The sequence below is a fragment of the Acipenser ruthenus genome, chromosome 21, assembly GCF_902713425.1.
Source record: "Acipenser ruthenus chromosome 21, fAciRut3.2 maternal haplotype, whole genome shotgun sequence".
Taxonomy (NCBI): domain Eukaryota; kingdom Metazoa; phylum Chordata; class Actinopteri; order Acipenseriformes; family Acipenseridae; genus Acipenser; species Acipenser ruthenus.
Genome location: NC_081209.1, coordinates 31,365,798 through 31,386,770, shown reverse-complemented (window position 1 = coordinate 31,386,770; position 20,973 = coordinate 31,365,798). Strand labels below are relative to the sequence as shown.

The 20,973-nt window shown below is 41.1% G+C and overlaps 1 protein-coding gene across 11 annotated transcripts in view; it reads left to right on the top strand.

Moving 5' to 3' along the window:
* The window catches only part of LOC117962473 (myocyte-specific enhancer factor 2A-like), a 106,304-nt gene that overhangs the window by 10,359 nt on the left and 74,972 nt on the right, over positions 1-20,973 (top strand). For 10 of the 11 annotated variants that reach the window (XM_058995562.1, XM_058995567.1, XM_058995565.1 and 7 more), the window contains exon 2: positions 3,847-3,970. The gene's annotated coding sequence lies outside the window, so the exon portion shown is untranslated. Of the gene's footprint in view, positions 1-3,846; positions 3,971-16,869; positions 17,096-20,973 lie in introns of those variants that run through there. The other variant, XM_058995563.1, reaches the window with a different exon arrangement.

Below are 20,973 nucleotides of genomic sequence, written 5' to 3'. Positions count from 1 at the left end.
TCTCATCTGGCACACGGCTCTCAGGCCAAGGTCTCCTACAAGTTGCAGCCTTTGTTTTTACATTGTGGCGTCGTGCTTGACTATAGCTGAGCAGAGCTGTGGGTTGGAGCCTGGTCTGGCTTTGGTGAGAACTCTGGTGTGGGCAGCAGGTGGGAGATCACTGTGAAGGAGGTGTGAGCTGGTATCCGGCTGAAAGAGCCCAGGCTGGTGTCTCAGCCAAATGTGAGAATTGTGGTAGAAGGTGTCGAGGATGTTAATGCCTTCTTGGTTAAAAAAAAACAACAGCAGCAAAAAACATTTTCACAGCTCTTAGTAGATTGTGTTGGTCTATTTTAATGATCTAAACTGTGTGCTTGGGTGATTTTAATATCACCGCGCTTTATTAATCCTGCTGGTGTCCACCGGGAATGATTAGACTCACTTAGTTAAAAAAACCTAAAACAAAAAAGGAAAACGCAGACCATAGAAAATCCAGTGAAAGGAGTGGATTACTTTTTATAGTCCAGAATCCCCACATTTTCTATAGCTCTGCACACCTAGCAAAGGCATTTGTAGCAGCTTTTCTTTTGCAGCAGGATCTACACTTGCTTTTATAACTCAAAGCACATGTGTGCTGCTGCTGTCTGCTAGGATTCCTCTTAAACCCAAGCAAAATAACCAGGAGTTGAAGGATCTCTGGCTAAGTTATGGTCTCCAAGACTGGTCTCTGCATTTCTGTCTGTCTGTGTGAAGTGAATAAGTAATTTTAGTTCTGCTACAGTGAGCCCCCCACTTCCTGGTATATAATCAGGGAATCCTACTCTTCCTCTAGCTCTGAACTCTCTAAGGGTGTTGTTTTATCATCTACCCATAGGGATGATGTTCCCCTGAGCGCAGGGAATGTACAGCCTTCAGACCCTTGCTGTCCAGAGTTCAAGTCAGTTGGCTGTGGTGGTGGAACTTTTCCAAGTTATTCAATTGGAGCGATTGATTAATTCAAAACTTTGTACTTGGTCCCAGGGGACATATTACTCATAGCCAGCATTCCAATTCTTGATCACACCCGGTAGTGCCTAAATGAATTAAACAACATCTGCTCCGGACTGAAAAAAAAAGAAAGAAAGAAAGAAGTACAAATATGGAAATAATTAATTTTGCTGAAGCTTTCCAAGATTTAAGATCTTAGCTAGGAATCGTATTTCATCATTTATCGTCACTTATCTTAAACATTTAAAAAAAAAGAACTCTACAGCACTGTGGGTGGAAAGACAGTAGATCAAGAAAGATGAAAAGAAGAAATGCCCCCGTTTCTTCCCTAAAGGAGTCCGCCACACAGTTTCGGGCTTGTGGTAGCAACATCACAACCACAACTGACAGACGCTTTGTCACCTACTTATTTTATCACAGGTATTGAGGTCACAGAGGTGAGGAGTACAGGAGAGGGTTGAAGCTTGCAGTTGGGATGAGGCGCACTCTGGCGGGTTGGTGTTGGGTTAGTTAGGTGCTGGTACCTGTTACAGCATGAGTCCCCAGCACATTCCATCACCAGGGCTCCAACATTAACATCGTAATGGAAAGCAGAGCAAGCTTGTGGCTTTGAGCGAAGGACTGGGAACTGTGAAGGTCCTGTCGCTTTTTATATTTACCAGTGCCTGTACACCAAATGTCTTAATTTTTTGAAGCTGAGGCGGGCAAGTCACTGCGCATTCGACATCACCTCCTTCTGTGCAGGCTAAACCAAACGTAGTTTAGGCTTTAGAAAGAGAAAGTTTCCACTCCCTCTATACTGTAAAACCTGTACAGTGTGCCGCTGCTCCACGCTTCAGCCCAATAGCCATGTTCCTGGTCTACTTGCAGCAGTGGGGGGTTATACATGGCACCCTTTTTCTTAATAGCGTAAAGACTATAGAAAATGTATTAAAAATATACATCATTAATAGTGACTGTTTAAACCATTTGTTAAGTCAGTAAAACTATTTGAAAGCAGTTGTAGGCATTGACGGCTATGTGGTTAGACTAGCAGCTACAGTACTTCTTACAGTACCAGTGTCTCCTGTGGTCTCAATACTGAGTGTGTTTATTAATGCTAGGACAGGAAGTTTAACTTTAAAAGCTGAAACGCTGTTAAAGGGAATATTAACCTCCTGCCGTGCTGTAGGGAATAGAAAATGATTCAGTGGCGCAGTGAACCACAGCTTTGGTGGGGAAGGCTTTTTGGTTTCTTCAGTCCTTGAATATTTTATTGTCTCAAAGTCCACGTAGATCTGGAATTAAAGCAGCAGTGAGCGAGGGAGATGCATTCTGATTGATTGATATGTTCTTTCTGGTTTCCTACCGGCAGAGTATTCCTGGACTGATGGTAAATATAAATAGCAACAGTTCTCAGGGACAGACGCCTTTTTTAGCGGCTCTTGGCAGGGAAATCGAGTCGGCTCTGTGTGTGTTTTTATTGAATGCCTATTTCTGGTCTCCACAAGTGCATTTTCTGGTCAATTGCATTGCATTCCAGCCGAGCGAGATGATCCTGCCTGCACTCACTGTGGAGCTCAGCGCTCCAGAGCCACCTTCATTAATTGCTTTGAAGCAATGGATTAACAAACAATGTGCACCGCTGCACACAGTGTACACTTTGTGAGCTCCATAAGCTGCCTAGTCCATCTGATGCACGGTTTAAATCCTGTGCTGCTCAGCTCAATTAGACCCAGTGTACCTGCCAGAGAAGCTGTGTTCTCCAATGAGAGGAGTTCAGTAAAAGCACAGTACAATCATCAGGAAAGCTGCGGTGCATGCACAGTAGAAACATGCTACACAGCAGAACTTCTGTGCAGAATTGTCATGGTAACGTGCACGGTGTAGTGTCATACCCAAGCTCCAATGTGACAGGTAGGGCATGCCCTCGCAGTGGAGTTGTTCAACTCCATTAAAGTGGATAGGAATCCTTGGACTGTGTTCTACCTGAGCTATTTATGAAAGGAGGTGATCTCTTAATAAATAAATAAAACAGATGTGTGTGTGTGTGTGTGTGTGTGTGAGCGAGTGACTGTTTGTGCTGTAAATTGATGCATTGTTTAATCTGTTGCGCGGCCTGTGAGATACAGAACTTTTATTACGAGTGATGATGAGTTCAGATAAATTACACAGCGCTGGAGTGTGTTTATGTGTTCGTCAGTTCCTTGTTTTATATAGCCAGTATTTCTCTTCCTGTGGGATCCAAGGTCATGTATCTGGCAAGTGTGAGTTTTTTTGTAATTGATTTCACTAGACTTTGTTTAAACTTGTTGGTGGGAGATTTTTAAGATTAGGCAGACCTGTTTTCTGTAGTGGCTGCCTACAACGGGAGCTCCACTGACTGAGGCAACCTTTGAGGTCTTAAAAAAATAGGCTTGGAAGCTGTGAAGAAATTACCCAACTTCTCCCACCCCTTCTACAGTCTAAAGTCTAGAGCAGTCGTCCCATCTGGGAATATTACAGCATACTGTCAGCGGCAGGGAACACCGCTAGCATGGAGGCGGACCATCTGTGGAGTAGTGATTAGGGCTCTGGACTCTTGACCGGAGGGTTGTGGGTTCAATCCCCGGTGGGGCACTGCTGCTGTACCCTTGAGCAAGGTACTTTACCTAGATTGCTCCAGTAAAAACCCAACTGTATAAATGGGTAATTGTATGTAAAAATAATGTGATATACGTATAATGTGATATCTTGTAACAATTGTAAGTCGCTCTGGATAAGGGCGTCTGCTAAAAAAATTAAATAATAATAATAATAATAATAATAATAAGTAATGAGCTCAGGCTGTCGGGAGAGGAGACAGGCAGGTGAAGCCTTTGAATTTGTGGATAAACCTGACTGCTCTGTTTTCTCTTTCAGGAGTGTCGTTCTGAGGCAGTGAATGCAGGAAGCATTTGGGAATAAGGAGAGAACTGAGAAGGAAGAGGCAGGCCACTGGACACTTCTGATCCCGTGCAAAGGATTTGGTTGTCTTCATTGCTCGGTAAGTAGTACATTTTGTTTAATGTGGGGTGGGGGGTGGTGGGGCTACCAGCACAGTGAGTAAGGTGCTTGCTCCGCTCATCTGGATTGGGGGTGGGAGGGGGGACGGGGACAGGGGAGGGGGGGCCCATGCATCCACACAACACTGCGTTGAGTGAAGCCTCATTTCTCTGTTGAATCCTCATAGTGGCCCCACCAGCATGATTCATTGCACAGGGCAGCTCCATCTGCATTGAGCTGGGGATTCCAGCAGCCTCCCGTGAGAGATGGAGGCTGGATGCAGAATGTTGAGTCTCGTGTGTAACGTTTTAAACTCTGTTGTGTGTCTTTTCATTGTTGCGCTTGGACCCAGCTGGGTCAGATGTGTCGAGGCACAGGCTAGCTCGCCAGCTTGTGTGGATTTGGAAATGAAACTCCAGGGATCACTGAGTAAGTCTGTTCTGAGCCGGATTGCTTCACCGCTGTGCCACATTGCCTTTCCTAAGATCCTAAAAAATTAAACCTGAACAAACAAAACATTCTTTCTAAAATGCATTTTCTTTTTTAATTTACACAAAATGTTCTAAAAACACAGATGACCTGCCAAATCTGGCCTTTCATTAGTATTGTTTTTTCTGTGTGTGTATATTTTTTATATATATTATTCTTCTTCTTATTATTATTCTTATTATTATTATTTATTTCTTAGCAGACGCCCTTATCCAGGGCGACTTACAATCGTAAGCAAATACATTTCAAGTGTTACAATACAAGTAATACAATATGAGCAAGAAATACAATAACTTTTGTTCAAGCAAAGTACAAGTGTGACAAACCACAATTCAATAATACAGCAGATAATAGTGATAGTTACATCAGGATATGATTAAATAGTGATAGTTACATCAGGATGTGATTAAATACAAAGTACTACAGGTTAAACACTTGGCAGATTACAGTATTCTGAAGTACAGGATTAAATACAGTAAAATAGGGGGCAGATAAGAGCAAAATAAAGCACATTTAAATGAAGGGTGATAGTGTCCCAGGATACAAACAGAGGAGTTCTACATATATAAAAGCTGCACTGTTTAACTTGATTAAACTTTCTGTTAATACACAAAGATGCCTTCCAAACCAAAACGCAGGGGAATTGCATCAAGTCCCACATTAAAAATACAGCAATACTGCGGTTACTTTAGCAAACAGCACTGACATTAGGATAAGGTTTCAAAGTGAATATTGACTAACCCGTGTTTTGGTAGTTATTCTCAGTGTGTTTATACACATGTTGTAATATAGTTAGAATGAACCCTGACTGTCTAAGGGTATTAGGACCAGGCATTATCTGGCTAGACAAATGCCAGCTGAATTTATTTTTGCTATCGTTTCTCACTGCTAAGAAAAACCTTTTTCCTAGCAGTGACGGCACCTGTCTTGTCCAGCCATTTTTATCATCCTTTTCAAACGAAACAGTTACAGTAAAAACTGTCATCCTCCCCCCTCCCTCCCTCCCCATTTCTTTTAAATACCTTTTTGGCAGCAAATTATTACAAAAGTTAGCGATGAGGAAGGACTTTGTTTTTAAAGTCTTCAGGATCCACCAGTATGCACAGATCTGAAGCATGTGGCTGTGCACGCACACACACGCACGCGCACACACAGACGCATGCATGCACGCACACGCACGCACACAGATGCACGCACAGTCACGCACACACACACACACGCACGGACGGACACACTACCCTCTACACACTAGAGGTCAGCAGGCTCACACTTAGCCTTGCATTACTCCATCGAAGGGACAGCTGCCTCTCTAATTCCTGGCTCCTTACAAGGGAGGTGGCTCTTCTAGTGTCTCTTTAAAGGACAAAGCCATGTGGGATGCTGAATTCCCCTTTTCCTGAAAGAACTCTGGACAGCTTGCACCAGAGGTCATTCAGAGGATCCAGCTGTCCTTGCCTCGTTCCTGACCACTTCTTACTGTAAGCTCCTCCAGCGCGCAAGCTGATGAGCCGGTGGTGTCTCTGTCTCTCTCTCTCTCTCTCTCTCTCTCTCTCTCTCTCTCTCTCTCTCAATTCAAATAAGCTTTATTAGCATGACAGGGATGCTCCTGTATTGCCAGAGCATTTAAACACAATAGAAAACAACACACACACACACACACACACACACACACACACACACACACACACATATAAACAAATAAAAGCCTTATTCCCAATACATATTTATAATATGATCCCAATGTAAACAAACAGACTCTGCTTTAGTTTAGACAGCAAACCCTCCACCCCCTTAAAGAGTAACTAGCGTTGCACGTCCCCACGTGTTGCTACAACTGTTTAAATAACGGACCTGTCCTCTTTAGTCATCCTGTCCTCGACTCCTCTATCTGTTTTGTCTCTTTATGGCATAGTCTTTCATTTATTTATTTATTTATTAATTTATTTATTACAGACCATCCACGCAAGCTAACCCAAAAGTTCAATCTGGTTTTAAAATTTTAAGCCTGCAGTTTTTTTTTTTTTTGGATCAGTCCATCTAATATCTTACGATTTCAGTGTTGTAAAGTAATGAATGGAGCTAACCATCACCAGGGTTGTGGTGGAAATAGCGCAGTCCAAAGCAGAAAGTGTTGCTAGCTGCCTTTGTTTCTATTTATCATAGAGTAGAAATCTGTGGGGCTCGGCAGACTGTCCCAGAAAGTCCTGGCCTGGGAATCTGTTTTTTTTCTAAGACCTAACTATATCCTGCTGGCATAATAACTATAGCTTTCCTAGCAATGACAGGCAATGGCTTGCTAATGAAATAACCATTCTTCCCAATGCGACTCTGTTTTCAGAGTACCGTCAATACTTGGGTATTTGTGTATAGGGCTTTAACTATTCAGTGTATATTTTGTTGCCCAAAATATTTCTTATGTTGCAGTCACCGCTTTCTAAACTGAAGCAGAGTGGTCAGTAAATACCCAATGCAATCTCTGACTAAGAGAGAAATCTTGAAGTAGAAGAGTCAGAAGAATAAAAATGCAGCAGCCTGTTTGCTCCGTGCTCCACACCTGCATGATACACAGTAGCAGGTTTTAGCGCAATTTCACATGTGGGTTGTAGCTGTTAATTCCTGTTTTACTGTGAGTTCAGGATGGGACAGGCAGTTAAGTTCATTTTTTTTAGTTTCACTTAATACCAGTGCCAATTCTCACACTAAAATAATTCTCATTCTCTCTCTCTCACTCTCTCGCTCTCTCTCTCTCTCTCTCGTTCTCTCTCTCTCTCTCTCTCTGCACTGCCTTTTCCATCCAGCTGAAGGACCTGTAGTCCGAAACGTCCTGATATAATAGATTTTTTATATATATATATATATTTTTTTTTACATGTAAGAAACATTAACAAATACTAGCTGCTAAGTCATGAGCAGTTCATGTATTTAGATGTTTTAGAATGTGATGTATTTCTGAATTTAGCACTATTGAGGGTTTAGTAGTTATGTGCTAATGCAGCAGCAGCACTGCGATAACAGAGAAAAGAAATATGTATTTAACTTGTATTAAGGTTGCACCTTAACTTGCCTTCACTCGTAACACAAGTTTTGTTCTGTATCTCACAAGCTGTGCAACAGATTAAACTATGTATCAGCGTACAGTACAAACAGAGACACACGCACATAGAATGACATCTTTACAGCTGCAAAATCTGTTTATCCTTTTGCAGGAACCTCTGTTAAATTAAAAAGAAACAGACGTTCCTGCCACAGATTTGAGGAAACGAGTTGTGGAAGTCGTTCTGCTGAACAGAGGCACCCATTCTGTTGGGTTTATAACACTGTATGGAAAAAAGGGCCACTAAAAAAGGGTTGTAAATGGTGGACATTTTCTTGTGTAAAAAATGTGAGGTTGTAACTTATGGCAGGTGTACATTTGTAACTGTGTCTGTGTGTAGTGTTAATAGTCTTGTGATCCCTCATTTGATCTTTGATCAGCACTGTCATAGCCACTGTTTCACAGTTTGAATTTATGGAGCTGTTGTTGTTGTTATTATTATTATTATTATTATTATTATTATTATTATTATTATTATTATTACTACTACACTACATAAGCCCCGGTGTGGAAATCCCAATTCGTTTCACACTAGTCTTGCACTAGGGCTGGGGGTTATTATCTTTTACCAGGTGATGTTTACTTTAGATATGGAGAAGCCTTCACACTGTATATACCCAGAACAATAGGCTTGTACACAGAGTTACTTTAATACATAACCTAACAGTATTGCCTCATACTTCTGTGATAAGATATGAAAAACCTGGCACGCTGTCAAATGACTTGAATCGCTGAATTGATTTCAGTTTCACTGCTGTGCTGTGAGAGTGCTGTGCTGAATTGATTTCGATTCACTGCTGTGCTGTGAGAGTGCAGTGCTGGATTGATTTCGATTCACTGCTGTGCTGTGAGAGTGCAGTGCTGAATTGATTTCGATTCACTGCTGTGCTGTGAGAGTGCAGTGCTGGATTGATTTCGATTCACTGCTGTGCTGTGAGAGTGCAGTGCTGGATTGATTTCGATTCACTGCTGTGCTGTGAGAGTGCAGTGCTGGATTGATTTCGATTCACTGCTGTGCTGTGAGAGTGCAGTGCTGGATTGATTTCGATTCACTGCTGTGCTGTGAGAGTGCAGTGCTGGATTGATTTCGATTCACTGCTGTGCTGTGAGAGTGCAGTGCTGGATTGATTTCGATTCACTGCTGTGCTGTGAGAGTGCAGTGCTGGATTGATTTCGATTCACTGCTGTGCTGTGAGAGTGCAGTGCTGGATTGATTTCGATTCACTGCTGTGCTGTGAGAGTGCAGTGCTGGATTGATTTCGATTCACTGCTGTGCTGTGAGAGTGCAGTGCTGGATTGATTTCGATTCACTGCTGTGCTGTGAGAGTGCAGTGCTGGATTGATTTCGATTCACTGCTGTGCTGTGAGAGTGCAGTGCTGGATTGATTTCGATTCACTGCTGTGCTGTGAGAGTGCAGTGCTGGATTGATTTCGATTCACTGCTGTGCTGTGAGAGTGCAGTGCTGGATTGATTTCGATTCACTGCTGTGCTGTGAGAGTGCAGTGCTGGATTGATTTCGATTCACTGCTGTGCTGTGAGAGTGCAGTGCTGGATTGATTTCGATTCACTGCTGTGCTGTGAGAGTGCAGTGCTGGATTGATTTTGATTCACTGCTGTGCTGTGAGAGTGCAGTGCTGGATTGATTTCGATTCACTGCTGTGCTGTGAGAGTGCAGTGCTGGATTGATTTCGATTCACTGCTGTGCTGTGAGAGTGCAGTGCTGAATTGATTGAGTGTAGTGAGGTACGTTTCCAGATGCTTGGGTTGCCATTCCCAGGTGTGTGGAGAATCGCATTCTCAAAACTTTGTGAATTCTGGTGCTGGGGGCAGAGCATATAGACGCAGATATACATTATGATTTTGTTCCAGTCTAGCTTCGCTGAAAAGGTGTTGCTGTGAAGGTGCTGGGTTTCATGAGTCATTTAGATGAAGAAGGAGATAATACAGTATGTATAGATAACTGATGCATACAGTCTTCTAGTTAATTAATTCTATGATTCCACTGAACTATTTTTGCCTTCTCTGCACATTAACGCGTTTTGGAACGCCAGTCAGTCAGTCAGTTAAGCTGTATAAACTGACTGGGTTGGTGCTCATGTCAGTCCTCTTGCTTATCGCCAACGCATTGTTTCACCAATTTAACTTTGTTCTGTGTTCCCTTTTATAGAATATTTTCAAACTCATATCACACAGCAGACTGTGCTGTGGGAAGAATGTCTGACTCTAGTCAAGAAATGTCAACTCATCTTAAACTGCAGGATGGGTTTCCCCAATTCCATGTGCGGGGATTCCAGTAATTCCAGTGAGTGCGCAGTGTGAAGGCGTGGAGTGTGAGACGTGTGTAATCAACTACACGCCTTCAGTACGTGCCTCATACAGTCAGCAGCTCATTTTGTTTATTGGTGTGTATGTTGATTGAAAAATGATATTTGGTTGACAAAATGGTCGTCTTTCTATTTAAAATTCCAGTCTGTAATTGACTTGTATTTTTAAGGAGACATCTAGAACCAAAGCACTGTACTAGAAGTTACTTGGTCCAGGTAGTTGATGCTTCATTTTTTGTCCAGCCTGATAGCTCTGGTAATAGTGAATGAGGGGTCTGTTCTGGTTTCTGCTCCAATGTGAAAACCTGAATAGCAATAATCAATACTTGAGCCCACTGTGGTGCTGGCTGCACTTTGGGGGTAAGTGAGATATATGATCAATACACAGACTGAATAACAGCCGTGCAGTCGGCTTAGTGACACAGATATATGTGTAGATGAGAGAGGTGATGACCTAAAAAAGATGCGTTACTGACTTGAATTTTTCTTTTTTTCTTTTAAAGCTGCATTGTGTTCATTTCTGTGATTCAGGGTTTTCAGTGAGCTCCAGTAATGGGCTTGCTGCTTGACTTGCAGGATCCACACTTCACATGTAAAGCATTGTGAACACGGGTGTCGTGTTGTGCATTATGTTCCTGGTTACTTACCATTTTCAATCAGCCCCAAAAAGGACTGCCAAAAAACAAATGAAGCCTGTTTTAAAAAAAAAAAAATAATAATCCTGAATTGAAGTCTGCATATAAAATAGAAAAACCCTTAATAAAAGAACTGTGGTTTGCATGAGGCTCCTATAATTTAATAAACACCCAGTTCAAATTCAGACTTGGTCTAATCCTTTAATATGACAGTATTGGCGTTGGGACAAGTTTAAGTCAATAGCAAGCCTGGTTTCATAGTTATTAAAGTTTACATATCCCTGTCATCGATATTGAATAAAGGCTGCAATATAAACCTGACGGGTGAATCATTTTGCTGGTTAGGGATTTCATATATATAGAGAGTTGAATGTTATTTTTTTTTTTTCTGAAGGCTGTATTTCGATACTCTTATTTTAATTTCCTTTGCGAATATCTCCTTATAATATGTTTACCTTTTTAGATGTAAGCCATTCCACTGTGTGTGTGTGTGTATACAGTATATATATATATATATATATATATATATATATATATATATATATATATATATATATATATATGAATGTGAATGTGAATGTTATTATATATTGTGGTACATACAGACCTAGTAAATTAGAATTGTTTTCATTTTGCCTTCATTAATATTTTTATGTAATATTAACTTTTGAATCTACCAACCTAATGTTAAGTGCCTGTTAAAGTTATCCTGTGCATTTGTGCAATGTTAAAGCTACTTCATACTGCTAAAGAGATTTGAATCATTTGGATGCAATGCTTTTCCTTACTGAATCACTGTTGGCCTTAATTGCAACAACACGGAATACATTCATATATAATTTTTGTTGGGCAATAAAGAATGAATGGGTAGAGCCAGACTGCTCGGGTTCGTCCAATCCTTTGTCTCTGGTTTTACTTTTTGCTGTTTTTTCTTTCTTTCTTTTAAAGGAATCTGACAGCTAATTCTTTCTTTGAAATCAGCCATTGCATCATGCGGCTGCCTTTATTATTTTTCCAATGTGTGAAATAACAGTCCTATAAAAATGACTCCTTTCTTTTGAATCATTTTGCAAAGCCGTCCTTGTAGCACCGAAAAGACTGAGAACGGAAGTCTGAAACGTAACCTACGTTTAAGAAAAAAATGTAACCTACTTTCAACTTTGTAATAAAGGAATACAATTTGCATTAAAGAAATAAACTAAAGAAACCTGTGAATATAAATGACTTGTGTAGTTTAGCACTGTACACATGCATGCAAAGGTAATTAGAAACCGTTTCAAATGGACTGGATTGACAGTCACACAATCCTGTAAGTGAAAACTGTACGATTGTACAAAAACAGAGCAGTAAAAGGATAACTAAAGGGTGCGAAAAAGAGTGGAACACATTTCTGTGGTTTAACATGTATTTAATGAACTTCAAAGAACTATTTCTATTAAAAAATCAAATAAATGCACGCAAAACCTCTCATTTTCAGATAAGTGGGTGTGTTTTCTTGTGCCGTGTAATAAATGTTCTTGACCCTTCTTTCATTCTCTCGCACACACTAACGCACATGCGCAAACACACTCTTTATCTGCTGTCTAGATACTGCTAGATCTGCATAGCCCATTTCAAAATAAACCCATAAATACAGAAATGCATGAGTCTGGCGGTGCGGGACAAGGGCAAAACCTGAACAGTATGCATGGCTTACAAAGCCCTCGGGAGTCTGCACTGGGGTTATTCAGGTCATACCACACGAGTGAGAAGAGAAACAGCAACATGTGAACAGATATGAGGGGCTAATTAAGAGTCGTTTAACAATTTACTCATTGCTTGAAACCAAAATAAATGATTTTTATATTTTGTAACCCTATTAACCATTGCAATATAGATCTGCTTGTTTAGTTCCTGTTCGTCTGGTGTTGTTTTAGAGTGAGTCGAGATGCATGTTACATAGCAGATTACTAATCAACTACCTGAGCTGGCAGTGATCCTTGAGCTGCTCACTGTGATTATGCTGGTGCACAGCAAGTGGAGGCACAAACAGAGGGAACTCAACCCAGGCTTGACTAGCCCTTCCTTGTGGTATCGTAAATCACAACTTCATACACTTGGCATTGTAGTTATGTCTGCTTTTAAATGCGGCATGCTTCCTTACAGGTTTTATTTTTCATATGTAACTTACAAGAAACAAATAATGCTAGCGAGTGCGAGTCCTGGATTATTGAATTGCAGTTTCTGGAAGGCGGAAATGCACTGGCACGAAGTGCGCTTTAAAACAATGCCAGTCCTGGCTTTTGAGTTGTGAGACCGGGCCAGACACCGCTTGTTAGGAGGTACAGGTTAGTTCCTAATGAGAGTGAGTGGGACTGAGCCAAGTGCTATAGGCAGAGTGGGGTCCTAGCCCCGTCACATAGAACTATGAAAACGGGTGTAAATGAGACTCCTAACACACAGTGTGTGTGCGTGTTTTCCTTTTTAAATATTATTACAATATATTTCAAACCGATGTTTAATTTTGTCTGGATCCCAGTTGAGTTCTTTCAGGGCGAGAACTCAATTGTATTATAATATATTTAAAAATATATCTTCCTGTGTTTTAGGCAGTAACTAGAAAACCACAGAAACTGTATTTTTAGAAAGGGGCTTATTTTGGGTGCAAGCCATGAGTGTTTCACTAGCTGACTGTTTTATTTGACTTTTGTATTTGTTGAAATGCATTGAATCTTTTGAAGTGGAAACATTCTCGAGGGTCATTCTGAAAATGGTTTACTAACCTCCTATCAGTTCTGGATTGTAGATTTATTACTGGAAGTAAAAGATGATTGACACAACAGAGCCAAGCCTTAGCTACTATGTTGCTGTATCGACCAGGAGCAGCCTTCCAATCCTGCTTGTCTTCCTATCTGACGTTTCCGTGCTGGAATGTTGTTTTTTATATGGGACAGAGGTTTCTCACAATGAAATACACAGAAAGCACCAGTCAGGTAACCTCAAAACCCACAGACTGTCACTCTAATAGAGAAGCCACTAACGCAGTTCAGAATCTTTCATTCAATTGGGGCTAGTTGCTGCTGTCAAGTTCCAACACTCATTTGCCTGCACCATATTTTGGGAGGAACATCATAACGTCATACCATTTTTATTGTAAGAACCTGTTCTGGGATGCATGCATCTCAAGTGATTTCGCTTGTATATGTTTCCGAGAAGTTTTGGATGACAGTTCCTCGGGAACCCCTTCTGTAAACCCTGTAAAATACAGTCCCTGTAGTGTGCATTGAAATAAATAGCAACCTTTTACACACAATACTTGGAATGACAGTGATGAAACCGTGACCTTCGTGTTTGGAATGCATGGTTCTCCTGATACTCAAGGCTTCCGTTCATAAAACCTGTTGTTACTTTACACTTACTTACCAAGTTATTTACTCTTGTATTGTTTTATATTAGTATTGTATGCATGCACGTATCTGAACATGATGATGTGCAGTGGCATGTTTGTAACTTTATTAGAACCCTAGCACAACAGGAGAGATTAAACTATAGCTTCATGGATACTTTATAGATACTATCGATACTATCAATCGCACTTCCAGATCCCTTCTCAAACAACACTTACGAGGCTTCAATCGCACTTCCAGATCCCTTCTCAAGCAACACTTACGAGGCTTCAATCGCACTTCCAGATCCCTTCTCAAACAACACTTACGAGGCTTCAGTCGCACTTCCAGATCCCTTCTCAAACAACACTTACGAGGCTTCAATCGCACTTCCAGATCCCTTCTCAAACAACACTTACGAGGCTTCAATCGCACTTCCAGATCCCTTCTCAAACAACACTTACGAGGCTTCAGTCGCACTTCCAGATCCCTTCTCAAACAACACTTACGAGGCTTCAGTCGCACTTCCAGATCCCTTCTCAAACAACACTTACGAGGCTTCAGTCGCACTTCCAGATCCCTTCTCAAACAACACTTACGAGGCTTCAATCACATTATTCTGCTCTGCTACATCTTAATTCAGGGGCTCCAGTCTTTAGACAGTAGACAGTAGTGTGTGCATGTCTGTGACCTCTTTAATGTGCCACAGTGACCCCTGCTGAGGGGTGGTGAGGCTGTAGATCAGCAGCTGGATTCACATCGTGTCTGGGGTTGTCTCTCTTCTGTTAACCCAGTCGCCAAAGGGAAGTGACCCCACATTGCAGTACGCAGCACTCCAGCAGCATCAGTGCCTTCCTCAGACTCACCCTGGAGCCACATGCTCTATCTGATAAAACAAGGAGACGGACCCCACGAGGGTTCCTACCGGAATAGCAGTAAAACAACAGTCTTTTACTAATCAGTTACTGGAAACACATGCTTTGACACAAACCTCTGTGTTTAATGTTTCGTTTAATGCTTGCCTAAACGGTAATTCTGAAAGATGCAGATCAAGACTGGTTAGCAAGCTCATGATGACTTTGGTATACAAACTCTCTCCCATTGAATGCTGTGGGGCGAGTGGAGTAAAACGACTGACAGAGCGGTGGAGCTGGGTGGGTTTTTTTTGTACGTTTTTGGATGGCTTTCATTTATGACTAAGACCATTTTGATTGTAAACAGAGATAGCTTAAGAGGCATGTCCTGTTTACGTGTCGTGTTTGTTTTCCTGTGGTTATAACAGCTTCAAAATGGACCCTTTTATTATTTTGCAGACTTTTGGCAGGGTCAGTGGTATAAAATTCAGTACTGAAAGTAGCAACGAAATAAACAATATTAAGAAAAAATGATTTGTAGAAGTGTAAAAAGAAAATTGTACAAGCATGCAAAAACTGTATAAATGATCATTTTTAGCTTGTAAATGCCTAAGAATCCACCCAGTCAGTCTCTTTATAACCCCTTGCTCAACCTTACCAGCTGCAATGTGCTGAAACTAAGCCTATAAAGGCAGACGCTCATATTTAACTGAGAGAGCCGAGAGTTTAAAATGACCCCAATCTACCCAATCGGACAGCTACATTGTAACATTTTAATGTAAGGTTACAGTTGCTGTGTGATGAAGGGAGTGCTCTTTGAAGTTATTTTATGAATGCTGTGATTGACTAGATTGAGTTGTTGCAGGGGTAAGCATTGATCTCGATATTAACACTGGAGTCAGAGACGGGCAACAGACAAATGTTTTCCTTCTTCTCTTAAGCGAAAACTGTCCAGGAAAAAAAAAAAAACTGCTTTATTGCTTCACAGCTAAATAATGATCTGGATGTGTGAATAAAATTAAAATAAAAAAACAATCATGATTATGTTGAAAAACATACAACGCAATGTGTACAACATTAGATACAGCACAGATAAGATAACTTTACTATATTAATGAATCACTCCTAGACGAGGGGGCTGTGGCAATGCTGGCAATGCCACTGCTACAGGAGAGGAGCCCAAGGACAGATAAATATCAGATTTAATAGGGCATCTTGTCTTTCAATTTACTGGGCATGACATCACCCTCTTTGTGTTAAACAATCCTAGCGGCCGTCAACAGGGGAAAATATTACATTGCTCCCAAACAAAACAGATACAATTACAAAATCATATTACAACTGGAATGTTTTAAATGGCCAGGATGCCGTTGATACTGGGACAGCAGGGCTTGCCTTCTAAATACACATCTCCGCCAACCCCAAAACACTGACCAGTGATGCTAGGATTCAGCGGAAACTGGAGTTCATTCATTTGCCTTGGATTTAGTATTCTAGAGATTTTTGGTTGTGGTACAAATGGGGTTTGCTGTTCTGAGTAGGTAAGGTCATGGCAGTGTGCCAGCCACTTGTCAAGTGAGGCGAGAGGCTAGTGTTACTATTGCTTAAGAGTTAGTTTAAATAAGTGAGGCTGTCTTGTGACTGTTTACTGTTTTAGATGCATTCATACTAAACGGTGTCTGTTTGCTTTGCATGCAGATAACCAAATACTGCTCTCCTCTGTTGAATGCGGGAGTTTAGGATCAAATAGTTCAGGAAGGTTTAAAATAAGTATATATGTTGACATGATTGTCAAAAAAATCTTTTTGGGTGGGTTCAAATTGTATTTTGGATATCCTATAGATATGTTTTGTTGTTATTGAAAGAAGAGACGCAGGAGCAGCAGCTGTAGCAGAAGGGGGCATTTGTTTCTGAGTGCTTGTAAAAGCTGCCAGTTGCCTGGAGCTGTCCCTTCTAGGCCTCCTTCCATGCCTTGCCTTGGCCTTGCTGATGCTGCTGAAATAGTAGACCAGGGGACACTGGTATCTCAGCTGTTGTCCTGCCAGCAGTCCCAGCAGCCTTCGATATTCACCCTGCTCCCTCCACCACCACCTTCTCTTCTCACCCCCTCCCTTTCCCAGCTGCCACCACTCTTCACAAACAGGCAGATGGAGAAGCACCCTCAATGTGGTGAGGGCTTGCAGTGCCGCCTCTCACTCTGTCTTCCTGTGCCAGCGAGCAGCAGCAGCAGCAGCACTTGGGCTTCGGCTGAGCCAGTGTATCAGAGAGCAGTTGTTCTGAAAGGACTCCTGGAAAGGCCGGCAGGGTGTACATGTGTCTTGTATTTGCTGGATACCAAGGGGGTTCACCATCTGCCTTGAATCGGTACGTACGCTTTTATCCATCACACTCACTATCTGCGCCTGTTTAATCTCTCTCGCTCTCCTCTCTCTCTCTCTCATGCACTGGCTTGTGGCAGGCATGGAGCGAATAAAATCAAATGAAAGGAGGAAAATTGTCAGTATTTTTAGTTTTTTTTTTTGTTTAATTATAAAGGTACAATTTGTTTTTATCTTTTAAATTATGGCTTCTTTTAATTTGACTCCTTTTTTGTGGTTGTTTGCACAAAAAGCCTTGCCCCGTGCAGATTAGAACTACAATCTCTGAATGTTAAATCATTTACACTGCTGTTGTCACCATTTTCTCATTTCTATTAATGTGAAATACATCTTTATTTGCAGCTAAACAAAACCAAGTAGATCCAAACAACAGTAAAAAGCAGGCTGGTGGCATAGTTAAGAAGTTCATAAGAATTGCGCAACATTTGCCTGTGTTACAAACACTGAAAAGCTATTTCTAGTACTGTTACCTCCAATACCAATCCCTCGCCAGTCTGTGCTGCACCATGCTGGGTTTGCATTTGGAGAGCTGTACTTGTAGCAAAGGATCATTTCTTGTGTAATTGCACCAGCTATCAAAAAAAAACATCAAGCGTTAATCTGCAAACACATTCAGAATGATGTGTTTGAATGTGTATTGTAATGCTGTGTGTGGTATTGCATGATGAAGTGCATTGTAATGTGTGCAACAGTACCTCAGAACAACACTGTCTGCAGGTGCAACAATTACTGCGTACCTGCAGTTGGTAGATGTGAGCGTGTCAGTAATGCATCTTCCCATCATCCTCTGCTAAAGAGTTTGTGTGCAGGAGATGCTTCCCTTTCAGATGCAAAGCTGGGTCGCAGTGAAACTGAAAGTCAGTGGTACTGAAAAGCAGGTGTGGATTGGAAGTGTTTACAGAAAGAAGCATCTCTCGTGTCTCGGGTTTCGTGAGGCGCTGGTGCTCAGACACACTCGTCAAATCAATAGGGCAGGACAGTGTTAGGAGCGAGGTATTTAGCAAACCCTTACTTACAGTAAAGCACAGCTGCACCCTGTTATCCAAAGTAAATGAAATGGCAAGCGATAAGGGACCTAGTGCTCCAGATAGGAGGCAGTTCAGTTAGGGGGGAGGTCTGCTGTATTGGAGGTTCATTTGAAATGCATGGATTTGCAATTGGGTTTCTCTGTAATTTGCAATGCAGGTAGAACTCATGAAAGCAATACAGACTAAGAATGGGGGGTTTATTTGTACATATCTTTGACAAAGCATTTGCACTGTTTGTAAAATGAAAGAAAATGTTTAGTGTTGTCGAGTTTTACATTGGGGTAATACTCTTAATTGCATCAGTAAAGAGTTATTATAACTATAAATAAACAACAAGCGTTTTATTTCCCTTTGTTCCCACTGGAGCAACATATATATATATATATATATATATATATATATATATATATATATATATATATATATATATATATTTATTTATTATTTTCAAGGATTATACAGTGCCTTGATATTGGCTACACATAAGGGGATGCAACAGCCTTTTTATTGAATTGTTTCTTTAATTCAGTGGTGAATTCCCTAGACCTCGTGTACAGAGCATCCTTCCACTGAAAACAAAGGATTAGGCAGCGAACTCTTACCAGAAGATGGAAGCCTTCAAGCACAGAATGAATGGCGTCCTCTCTTTACTCTGAGACCCGTAATGATGAGTAATGAGTGGTTATGTGTTGCCAAATTCACTGGGGTTTTACAAGTTTCATAAAATTGCAGCTTTTGCCGGGACGGTGCTTCTGTGTTTTCTGATCTTCAGTAGGATGAAGAGGGATGTGGCTTGGATTGCAGTCGTGTTCTCATGGCTTTGAGCTTCTAACACACTTGAGGAGGATTCAGTAACCCTGCCTTGTTAAAGTTATAAAACATGTTTTATTGGGTTCGGCTCCTCATGGGGACTGCAGAGCAAGCTTTCATTAAGAAGCTGCTCCTTTCATTTATTTACTTGATGATTTTGTACATGCATGTATTGATTCATTCATTCATTTGTACTGTTTACTACAGTACACAGCTGACACATGTAGTTTTAAACACAGCTCAAACTTAAAGAAACTAAGCGAAGCAGATGAATGTTTCAGGGAGTGTCTTCAGTGTAGCCAAACTTTTGTCTTCTGGACCTCCTTTCTTACAGCTTTTACCTTCAGCTTCTGATTGAGCGATCATGAACTTATGCATCATTTTAAACACAATTTTTTTTTTTTTTTCTTTCTTGGCACTAAAAGACTTGAGAAGAAATGTAACAGCTAGTCCAAAATATATTTTTTTTAGATTTTGAGTTTCTTCATATACACTATATTTTTTAATTTTGCTTGCAAAAATGTGTACTATCTGAATTGTACTCGATGCAAAATGGTAGTATCAGTTAATACAGGAGGATAAAAAAATAAATAAAATAGTTAAATACTGTTAAATTTAACGACTTTTTAAAACATTTCTAGCAATTCGCCTTCAGATAAACTTTCAGTCATATTACCAGTCTGTGTCAAACAATGAAAAACTGCACATTCTTGCAGAATTTCCAGATGTGAATAACACAATCAGTGTTGTGTGTGTGTGTGTGTGCGTGCTTGGGTGGGTGTTGTGTTAATACAATTTATTTTATACAAAAAAAAGACAAGTGGGAGATTTTAAAAAAAAGGTGCTTGTATCTAGAAAACCAGTTATCCAATGGTGCTAAAACTAGTCTACGGCATTATTTACCACACGTTATTAAGTGTTGTGTTAGAATCTCGGAGGAGACTGCCTGCCTGCCTGCCTGCTTGCCTGCCTGCCACACTTCCATGTCTGCCTGTCTGTCTGTCTGCCTGCCTGCCTGTCTGTCTGCCTGCCTGCCTGCCTGCCTGTCTGCCTGTCTGCCTGCCTGTCTGCCACACTTCCATGTCTGCGTGTACGTGAGCAGTGGATGTGGGTCATGGCGACACAGCTTATCGTGATTAAGAGTAGCTCTCATTTTGTATGCACAGGCATAGTGGGGGATAAACTGTGCTTCTAAACAGCGCTTCAATCCTGAGCAGACATTGCACTATTTGGGTGATTTACTACAGACTTAAAACTATGACCGCCTGTGCTTGTTTTTTTTATTATTTTATCTGTGAGCCGTTTTTAAGAGTGCAGTGTTTTGATCTAATGCAGACAGTATACAGGTTAATGCTTTATGTTTAAATAGCTGTCCTTGTTGTACTGTGGAAGAGAATATAAAGAGAGAGAGAGTTCTTTTAAATATTTAATGATGGCCATTTTCTTTAATGTTGTATTAGTGTTGTGGATTAGTTCTGGCTCTGTGGATTTGCAGGCAGTTTACTTAGAGAGAGCGAGACAGAGACCGCTAGAGAAGGAGACAGAGACAGAGAACAGTAGAAAAGAGGCTCTGCTGCAGTGCTGGACCTTGCCTGCTTGCAGACTCGTGATGAATGACTGGCAGGTGTCCTTGGAAGGGATACAGAAGGTGTGAAGCCCTAAACATTCCTTCAAGGTGTCTCCATTCAAAGGGTGCCCGAAAGGATTTGTGAGTAATTACAAAGCAGTGAGCTGGCCGGGCTCCTAGGTATCCTCCAGACGAAAGAGAAAGCTGTCCTGCAATGCCCGGTCTAAAATTTTAAATGAAATTGTCCCCTCCAAAAAAACCAAAATACGCTTTTGCAAAACATTCGGTGTTGTGCGTTTCTGAGTGTGTAGCTGTGTAGTTCTGTACGCATACTTTCAAGGAAGCCAAATGCACTCACTGTACACATTGTCTCTGTGTGTGTATCTATCATTCAGCATGTCTGGTCTGTACAGTACTTTCACGGTGGGCTGTATGTTTTAATGTAGGGGCTATGTGCAG